Here is a 10,560-nt window from a genome sequence, read left to right as displayed (position 1 = left end):
AAGCTATCAAAATTTTGGCAACATAACGGCGTGAAATGCAAACCAAAAAATAATCCCCATTCCGTACTTGCTTCTATGTAGTCCAATGCTCCCGGGAAGAAGAAAATACATACACAAGAAAATATGTGTTGGTATATCATTGTGCACTCCAATCCAAAGCTCTCACCTAACTTCTGTTTAGAATAATAAACATGAAACCATGATTGCATTGACAAACAAGATCAACACCAAAAACATGTCTTCGATCAAACCAAAAAAGTGTCACCCAAACACCATAGTCATACGTGGTCCCATACATATCATGGTCTAGAAAACACCATAGACAACACCAATGTAGATTTCAATCAAGGACAATGTGATTCGGGCTCATATTGTTGCTAGTCGGTCTCCTCATCACTATTTGCATCAAATGTTGGAAATAGCACTTACAAATCAATTCTTTTAGCGTGCAAGATGTTGTTGAAAGACTTGTGGATCACCAACCACGCAAAGGCACTGTCTAGACAACTCAGTGTAGACATAGCCCAAGCCACCACATCAAAAAAAGATATCAATGATGGAGGTGTATTCCCAAAAAAATGCCTGCATGATCCAACTGAAAAGAAAAGAAACATCCGCATATTTACTTTGTGTAACATAGTTTTATAAGACATAGTAGTCTGCATATCTTCTTATCAAAAGAAGTCAAGGCTACGCTCGACAACACCTCTAAGAGCGCATCCTCCAATGTCTCCATCACCATGCTCCACAAGTATCCCGGATTTGGCATCAGAAGAGTTGTTCTTCACACTCTCTCCATCTTGTCAGCAGTCGTAGATATAGGACGTTGACCCTTATGATAAAACAATCCTGGCAATTGTGTTTCCACCTACAAATTACAATTAGAGTGTGATCTAATTTAAGAATCTTCAAGAAAACTACGACCATTATTTTTCAATTACCAAATAACTTTACTTATTCTCTCAATCTCAATGGCCTTTCGCACATAACCATCGGGGATCAAAATAAAAATGGTGTGCATTACTTTGAATCCCATCTCAATGGCATGGCCAGACACAATGCCAAAATGATCAGTGGATCTTAGGGTGATGTACCACCCATTGTCTTCCACATACTTAAAAGCTATTATGTCCACTTTCTTACTCAATCTTTGAGAAAATTGATTCCATGGAGGGACCTGCATATTATGCATTGTAAATTTTTTTAAATTTGTCATAGAGTAGAGCTGAAAAATAGATAAGAGCCAAGCACATTAAGCTTGTGAAGAATGCACACCTCATTCTCTAAAATTGCTCAACTTTAAAATATGTTGCAAAATCCGCAAACAAAAGAGAGGCCACTTCATTGCTCTTTTCCCCATCACCATTGGCTAAATGTAGAAAATACAACATCCTGCATACAATCAAACACATGTATTTCAAACATTCACAACACACACCACATAGTCAACCTTTCTTCTCACATGTATTTACCATTCCTCATCATTGAGAGAAATTTTGTAAACATGTGTCATGTTGCCAATAAAGGTCACATTTGTAGAGGGCACTGCATAATAGGAAAATAAAATATTTCATCAAGACTTGTTGAGTAGACAGAAAGTGACAGTTAGATATCTTTACAAGCAAGTTTACATGTGGAACCTTGAGCACCTTTTTTGTTCTTTTTGGGGAACTTCTTGGGCTTCTTGGAATTAACAAATTCCAATTGTTTCTTTCTAGAGGAGATTGTACTAGTGTCTGCTTTTTTTGAAGAGGTATCTTTATTGGAAGCCAAGCCAATCTCCTGAATAACCTCTTTATTTCTTTCAAGAATGTGCTCTAAAGTAAAAAAATATGTGTTTCACTCACAGGCTTAGTCAAAAAAATATGAGCACTTTACCATTTTTGTACTTTTTATACTTTGTTGTGTGGGTAGATGCCTCGATGATAATCTAGCTACCAAGGTCAATACTCAATTTCCCAATGAAGAAAACCATGATCTCTCAACCATAGGGGATACATACACTCCTTAAAAGAGAGGTCCCTTCAACTTTCAACAGCAACTGGCAGCTTCTCCAACAAAAATTGATCGTAAAGCTGAATTGGCCATCTAAATAGATGTAAAGTGCATCTAACTTTTTTTGAGCTCCTTTAGCTTGTGATTTATTTATTATAAAAACTCTAAGTGCGAAACAGGATATCAATTGTATTACCTGAATAAAACTCTCCTCGAAGATTCCATGAGCCATTAAGAGATTTCGGAGGTCTTTTGGAGGGCCTTTTGGTAGAGAGAGGAAAATAAGCTCCTCCAATGAGAGAAGAGCCTATGTTACGTAGAAAAATAGATTGATATTAACAAAAATATAAAAGGTGTCCCTCTCCTCATTTAATAATCTAGTGGTCCTTGAAGACGAGCACTCTCTTTTATTTAATGCGAGCACCTTTTTCAGAAGGTAGATGCGGTGCATTTGATACGGGATACGTCATCACTAGAACTCAAAAAGTCACAAAACTATCAAGTGGTGGAAGATTTTGCAACTTTTGATACTGCCAATGCGTCCGGAACACACATATCTCCTAGAAATGAATGTCCAATTGCCTCGCTTAGACATCCAAAGAGGCCAAAAATGTCAAACACCCCTAAAAGAACATTTTACTAACGGCGCGCGAAGGGGCATTTCAAAATTTTGGAATGCCTCCTCGCGCGCCGTTAGTAAAAAGGTCCTTTTTCCCTCTTTTTAGGGAGCTTTTTGAGGAGAAAATGTCCAAAAACCTCTAAAAAGGGGCTTTTTGGAAAGATAAGTGTCCAAAAATCACTAAAAAGAGCTTTGTACTAACGGCGCGCGAGGGGGCATTCCAAAATTTTGGAATGCCTCCTCGCGCGCCGTTAGTAAAAAGGCCCTTTGTTCCTCTTTTTAGGGAGCTTTTTGAGAGGAAAATGTCCAAAAACCTCTAAAAAGGGGCTTTTTGGAAAGATAAGTGTCCAAAAATCACTAAAAAAAGCTTTGTACTAACGGCGCGCGAGAGGGCATTCCAAAATTTTGGAATGCCTCCTCGCGCGCCGTTAGTAAAAGGGCCCTTTTTTCTTTTTTTTAGGGAGCTTTTTGAGAGGAAAATGTCCAAAAACCTCTAAAAAAGGGCTTTTCAGAAAAATAAGTGTCCAAAAACCCCCAAAAATGGGCTTTGTACTAACGGCGCGCAGAGAGGCATTCTAAAATTTTAGAATGCCTCCTCGCGCGCCTTTAGTAAAAAGCCCATTTTTGGGGGTTTTTTGACATTTTTTGCCTCTCCGAATGTCGGAATGAGACAAGTAGACATTCGTTTTTAAGGTAATTTGGCGTTCCGGATGCATTGGTGGTGTCAAAATCCTCAAAATCTATCACTATTTTATAGTTTGTGACTTTTCAACTTTCAGTGATGACGTAAGCTGCATTGAATACGCCGCACCTGCCTCCTGAAAAAGACGCTCGCATTAAATAAAAAAGTGACCGTTTTCAAGGACGATTGGGAATATAAATCTACTTTTCAGAGTGTCTGGTTGTCCTTTTGGACGTACTCACAAGGTGCAAGTGCATTTTAAAAAAAGTTTCTAGAGAGAGAAATACAATTTCTTACAAGGCCCTCCAAATGACCTCCGAAATTTTCTAATGTGTAGGATTTTTTTCTCCGACTCTTTTGTGTGGAGCTTACTCCAAAGCTCCATAAAGCTTTATCAATGTCCTCCCTTAACTGATGATGAAACCATGCTTCAAAACCCTCTAGCAGCTCATCAATCATTTTCCCTTTGGTCCTTAAGCACTACTTCAAGATACTTCCCCAATACCATTCTTTACGCAAATACATTCTAGATTTCATGGCACTAATATAACGCTTACAAGCAAAGTCATCTACATGGCAATGCATCAGAGAGTGCAATATTTCTTTTTTGCTATGAAGAAGCCAAATAAATAACCCATACATTCAATGATTTCATGTACATTATTTAGCAAAGGATTATTACCTTCTGGGTGGTATTTTAGAAGTTGCCAAGGAGTTAACCTTGTTCTTATAAGGCCCACCTGGTCCTTTTCTCTTACCCAATTGAAGTCAAATAATAAAGATAAGAACACTTGTCCATTGGCGGGGTTGGAAATGGTCAAAATCTATGTTGCATTTGCACCAAATGACATTCAAGCCTTATCAACTTACAGTTTTTAGAAATTCAAACATGAATGGTCAATAGAGAAAGTGTTTACCTTATAAGCTTTTTCTTTGAATATTTTTTCTACTCTTCCATGAGCAACCATTTCCTTTTTTGGCATTGAAATTGATGGATCATTGATCTCTTGCATCTCTTTGATACGAAACATATCAAACTCTTCCTCTTAAAGAGCAAAGAGAAAAAAAAGTAAGATTTTAAAAATTATACCTAGCATTAGAAATAACATATAAAGTATACTTTGGAGTTAAAAAGTATACCTTCCATATGAGCATTGCCAATAAAAGAGCAGAGCGTTGTACCAACCCCCTTTGGATGCCTTCTTCTCACAAGAAAGCTCTACCTCTATCCATTGAATCCAATCTTAGGGAAAGTCTTTCATTAGAGGATATTTGCTTGCCATGGCTAGTTTTTGGAACAAGAAGATCTCCTAACCCAAACTTGTGCTTACAATGGTTCTACCAATCCTAAACCACAAAGTGACAAACACATAAGGATTTGGCAAGGAAAAGAGCAAGATAATGACATGTACATATTAATAGTAATATCATAAAGAACAAGGAATGAGCTTACTCATTTTGAGAGCACAGAGCTAGCATAAGCTCTCCCTTGGCACTTCGATCAACATTGACAAACTTACACATGATAGAACAATGTCTCCACCTTATCATTGAAAATTCTAAAACAACAAAAGGGTAAATTATATAGCATAGCATGAGACAATATAGCCTTATATGAAACAAAGAACACATCACTTACGTGTTTTTATTAAGCGCATCCAAGTTTTCAAGCGGTGATTGCCATCCCAAACAATATATATTTTTCGCTTAAGTCTTCCCACACAAGAGGAAGGGAATTATCAAAATCATCAGAAAATTTCTCCCAAGTAGGACCCCATTCTTCTTTGTCCGGAGACATGATGTTGATCATGCCCATGCTTCTTAAATGGCACAAGAAATGGAGCTCCAAGCACACTGTATCCATACATCTCAAACCTTCTCACTAAACCCTCAGTGCCTGAACTATCCGCTCTACTGGCTTCGTTTTCCATCAATCTGTAGAGAGGAATGCAAGGAGGTTCCCTACCTCTCATTAAAATAAAAACTTCTACAATATCCTTCAATATGAGACCATGAACATCCTTTTCAAAAATTGTAGGATGATCGACAGGTTTAGCAACAATTGTTGTTGCGTTAGACACACTTTGAGCCACCTCCCCACCTTGTGTAGCATGAATGTCTATGAGCTCATCTTCCTCATGTACATCACCCATTATTCATCTTCAATTGGTACATGCAATAAACCCTCTTTATAATGGACATTAGAAGAAGCAATGGAAGATTTTGCATTGGCCCTATGTCCTGTAGTGCCAGACCTTAGTGTGTATCCTACTCCTAAAAGAAAAAAAAAACAAGGCCACAACTAGCTTAGTGTATTGAGTGACAAAAAAAAAAAAACGACCACAAATAGGTTAGTATATTTGAACCTACTTTGAGAGATACCTGCCCTGCCATGTTTAGATAGTGTACGAACCATAATCACTATCAAATAAAATCATAAATAGCAAAAGCAGTCTTAGAAAACACACTACAAATAGAAACGCCAACATTTCGGTGGCATAATGGCGTTGAAATGCAAATTAAAAAAAAAATCCCCATTCTATACTTGCTTACATACAGCATCACAATGCTCACGGGAAGGAAAATAATACAAGATCACTTTGACATATGTATATCTCTGCACTTCTATGTCAATCTATGTGTTAATGTCTGCCACTTTTTTTGTGTTTGAGTTTGTGTGTGTATGCAAGTGTGTTTGTATGTGTGTTTGTGTTTGTGTAAATGTGTATCATATGCCAATGCATGTTTGTTAGTGTGTGTGTACTATAGCAAGTGTATATGTGATTGTGTGTGTGTGTATGCAAGTGTGTTTGTGTTTGTGTTTGGGTTTGTGTCTGTGTATGCATGATTGTATGTGTGTCATGAGAACTGTGTGTTTTTGTGTGTGTATGCAAAAGTGTGTGTGTGTGTGTGTGTTTCATGTGTGTTTGTGTTTGTGTTTGCATTTGTGTTTGTGTATGTGTATGTGTATGTCAGTGTGTGTCATATGCCAACGTTTGTTTATGTGTGTGTATTACAACCAGTGTGTGTGTGTGTGTGTGTGTGTGTGTGTGTGTGTGTGTATGCATGATTGTATGTGTGTCATGTGTTATTGTGTGGTTGTGTGTGTACCTTTTTACTTATTTAATAAGACATAAATGAACTTTTACGCTCAAAAGACAGCTAGCTTTAGAAAAGTGATAATGATTAGTACAAAACAACTCAGTCTTAATTATCTTTGTACATGGCTATAAGAATGAGATCTTGTTCTAATGTAAAAACAACTCAATCTTAATTATCTTTGTACATGGCTATAAGAATGAGATCTTGTTCTAATGTAAAAATACAATAACGGATCAAAGAATTAATTCCCAAACAGTAGTAGGAGCGAGTGAAGTCATGGGCAGACATTTGGTTCAAGCTAAAAAAAAAAGGATAGAGTCCTCACCTGCATCCATCCAAACAAGACAACAAATATGTTAGCCTTGGATGTGTTTTACAGGTGTCAATGGACTATATCAGTTGTTATCCATGTCCAACTTACAATTTCTCAACTTAAAACTACTGTCCGAAGTGTTCATGTATTCCAGTTCTCTATTGTTTTGAGAAGCTTTTTTAATTATGGAAGTATTTATAGGTATGGTTTCTATCTAGCCCCATTTTTTAAAATTTTAGGTAATAGCATACATATGGTTCTTGATCAAAAGGCCACTACCCCTTCTAATCCAAGTTTCATAATCCCCCAAGCAATCCAAAGATTACTTTTTTACATTTTTCAAATTATATTGCCAAAAATTTTAACCTAACTTTTGTCTTGTTTTTCCAAGTACCATAAGTCAAAAAACGTCTACGAATCCATAGCTTTTTAACCAAAAAAATTACCATTGATAGCTTTAAGGTAGCCAACATGGCTAGGCAAAGCCAAATCCTATATGGAATCTACCATACCACAATTAATATGCCAATCTAGTCAAGTTATCCTTATGTTAAAACTACAATATCAAAGGTAACACCACACTAGTAGCTTGGTATGAGTTCGAGTTTTAGAAAAAAAAAATTAACACCACGGTATGCAGTCAACAACAAACAATCAGTCACCCCTTGGTGTTTAGTAATACAAAACCGCCATCTAATTTTCAAGGGTTAAGTACACCACCCTAAATTTTTAAACCCACCAGTTTTACAGAAACATAAAGCATGGATAGAGAAAGTTTGACATAACCCTAAAAAATATAGTACCAAGATGGCTAGTACAAAAATAGACTTAACCATGAGCCAAAACATCATTAATGTGCGATTTTTATCAAGCCAGAAGGTGTAAAAATTTGCAAGTGAGACAGTAATCAGTGGCGCAAACCCATGTCAGAGAGATGACACAGACAAGCTGTTAATCCAAACATTCAACGGATGTAACTACCATTAACCACTAAGTTCAAGCATGCTTTGCATAGTATTGCAAAAAAAACATAGCCTTTTAACCAACCTAAGATGAGAATTTTATGAGGACTAAAAGCCCAAGGCCAACTACCAAATTAAGGAGGACATCCCATGAAAGGAGTGGAGATTCCTATCTAAGTGAAGTGTCTAGACAAAACCAAGCAATGGTACTTTTACATGTGTGTGTGTGTGTGTGTGTGTGTGTGTGTGTAGCAATTCTAAATCTATATATATATACGCAAACGAACACTAACTATTCACAGAACAACAATTCTAGAAAAGTACAATGGATTTGTACAATAATCTATTTGCAGTTGAAAATAAATTTTGTACAAGGTAATGAAGATAACAGAATATAGCTCAAGAATCCGAAAAATCAAAGTCTGGGAAATTTTGCATTACAATAAGAGATCCACCATTTGTTAAGAAGAGAACGTTTTAATCAAGGAAGGTAGCCCTCACCTGCACCCATAGCCACAAGAAAACAGTTCGTTAGCACGTGACTGTATGCAGGTGATGCTGGGCATCCCAGTTGTTATCCATGTCACCATAAAAAAAACATAAAGTTCTTAACTTGATTATGTTTTTTTTTTTTTTAAAATCTCGGATTTTTTGCCAATTTTAAAAAAAGGAGAGTGAAAACCACATAGAGCAGCCCTTATATCTGGTTAATTCTTGAATATACATATTTACTTCTATTAACCTCTTCTTTGGAGAAAAATTTCCTCTATAGTGGTGGGCTCAAGAAATCTCGAGCCAGATCTTAGTTTGTTACGGACCATCTCTTCCTTATAATATGAAGCCTAAAGAAACATCTTTTTGAACAGAACCTACTTCAAAAAAAATCCTTTAGTAAACAAGCTAAAATACTAAGAATTTACCAATTTACAAACCCGAGCTCCACCAAAAAAAAATTACACTTCCTTTTATCAAGAAAAAACTATGTTATTGTGTCATGTCTGACATAATGTAGTACAAGTCAGCTATACACTATATTTCTTACCATAACACTATCGATGACTCAAAAACTTGAGCCACCTCACCGAGGCAGAAATAACATATGAGGAACAGCCCGGACCAGCTAAAGGAAAAACAGGGAACTTTCCTCATAGTATCGAGCACTTTTTTCAATTAATTAGAAGCTTTTAGTTGTATATATATACTTCAAGATTGTAGGAAAAGACCAGATCCTATCTACTTGAGTGATACTAAGAAGCGAGCCGATGAAGGCTAGCATAATTAATCGAATAGCCGAGGTTCAAATCAACCATGGCCAACAGAATTTAGACATATGCTGATTTAGTGATCATCTAACAGAAACTTTTCACTAAAACATCCTAGTATGTGATGTAAAAAGATCAAATTAATTTGACAACAGATTTTCACTACCATATATAGTCTGTGATGCATCTCATTTTCTACAAAAATACCAAAGGGTAAGGTAACATATCCGAAGCCAGTATTAGGTGACTTCAAAACACGTATTTGCCGATTTAGTAAGATAGGCGTTTGCAAAAAAGATCAATCTTTCTAGTAGGTGATGTAATCCAGTAAAAAAGGTCTAGTCAATCTGAAAAAAACAATATTTACTTCCACACTAGGTTATGGGATGCCATAACTACCTATAGAATATAAGAAGACAGGGACACACCTTCTGAAAACAGTATACAACGACCTCTTTAGCCGAAGAAATAAGTAACCTAGCTATAACACAAATTTGTCTGGGGTGTGTCCTCAACCCAAAATACCATAGACCTATAGTATTACACCTTGCCCGATATATCTTATCAGCTTGAGAAAAAAAATTCAAGTAAGTTTGAAATCAGTTATCTACCATAATCCGATATATGCTGCCATTTATCTCCTACAAAAAATCTGAAGCTATGGCTACACATTTGAAGAATTTAGTAATTTCTGAAACCACATTTTGTTGAATCAGTAACATAGACATCTAGTCTTAAAAAAACAGTCCAGGATCTGTTACAATACAAAGTGTACTATAATTAGTTTTGTATTCCAACTTACCAAGTAAACCAACGTTCCAGTTCATTTGTTTATAGGTTTAACTTTTTTAAGAAGTTCCGGCTATTTTCAGCCCTGACGTATCCACCTTAGCCCAAAAGTATCCACTTCTTCAGTACTCACTTTCCTTTTGAGAAGTCAAAAAAAAAACATAGAGCTACTAAATTCCATTTATTCACCATGCCATATAGCAATTAGTACAGTCATTTATCAACCAAAGTTCAAAACCAGGCCGTTTTTCTTACCATAGGATATAATCTAAATTAAAAAACAGTTTTTTTAAGACCAGACATTATTTACCCCATTACTTATTCCTCGGAGAACTCGTATTTTTAGCGGATCCTTACCGCACAACTGTCACAAGTAAGCCTCAAGTAAAATACCCATTGATTCTTATCAAGAAAGAAATCTATTTTTCGAACCAGGTATTTTAAACAAGCAGACAGATTAGAACACTGTTTAATTTCTACATTCAAATATATTCCACCGAAACGAGGAGCTACAGCCACTTTACCCAGCTCAGACTTCCTTTTTATATATTCAAGAATCAAAAAAACAGATTTCTGTTAATCTGCGATTAGGAGACGACGATGCCTCCACAATAGCTTTCTCCAATTTTTTCGGCATGTTGAGCCACAACAGCCAGTAGATAAATACACACAGTTTTGAACTAACACACAGAGAGAGGTGATAACAGAGCACGCAGCTAAGTGAGTATGATTACTCACCTTATGAGCCTATTTATACCAGTTGATGCTCCTCTGCAGAAGACACGACACCTGAGTTGGATAGGTTTAACCCACAATCGAGGATACCAGCACAGGCC

At 36.5% G+C, this 10,560-nt stretch overlaps 1 pseudogene; it reads right to left on the bottom strand.

The window, feature by feature from the left end:
* Window positions 1-674: 674 nt before the first annotated feature.
* LOC147459705 (uncharacterized) lies at window positions 675-5,712 on the bottom strand (annotated as a pseudogene).
* Between the last annotated feature and the right edge of the window lie 4,848 nt (window positions 5,713-10,560).

The sequence above is a fragment of the Adiantum capillus-veneris genome, chromosome 4, assembly GCF_014529385.1.
Source record: "Adiantum capillus-veneris isolate H3 chromosome 4, ASM1452938v2, whole genome shotgun sequence".
Taxonomy (NCBI): Eukaryota; Viridiplantae; Streptophyta; class Polypodiopsida; order Polypodiales; family Pteridaceae; genus Adiantum; species Adiantum capillus-veneris.
The sequence above is the reverse complement of the archived record's forward strand: the minus strand, read 5'-3'. Positions and strand labels throughout refer to the sequence as shown.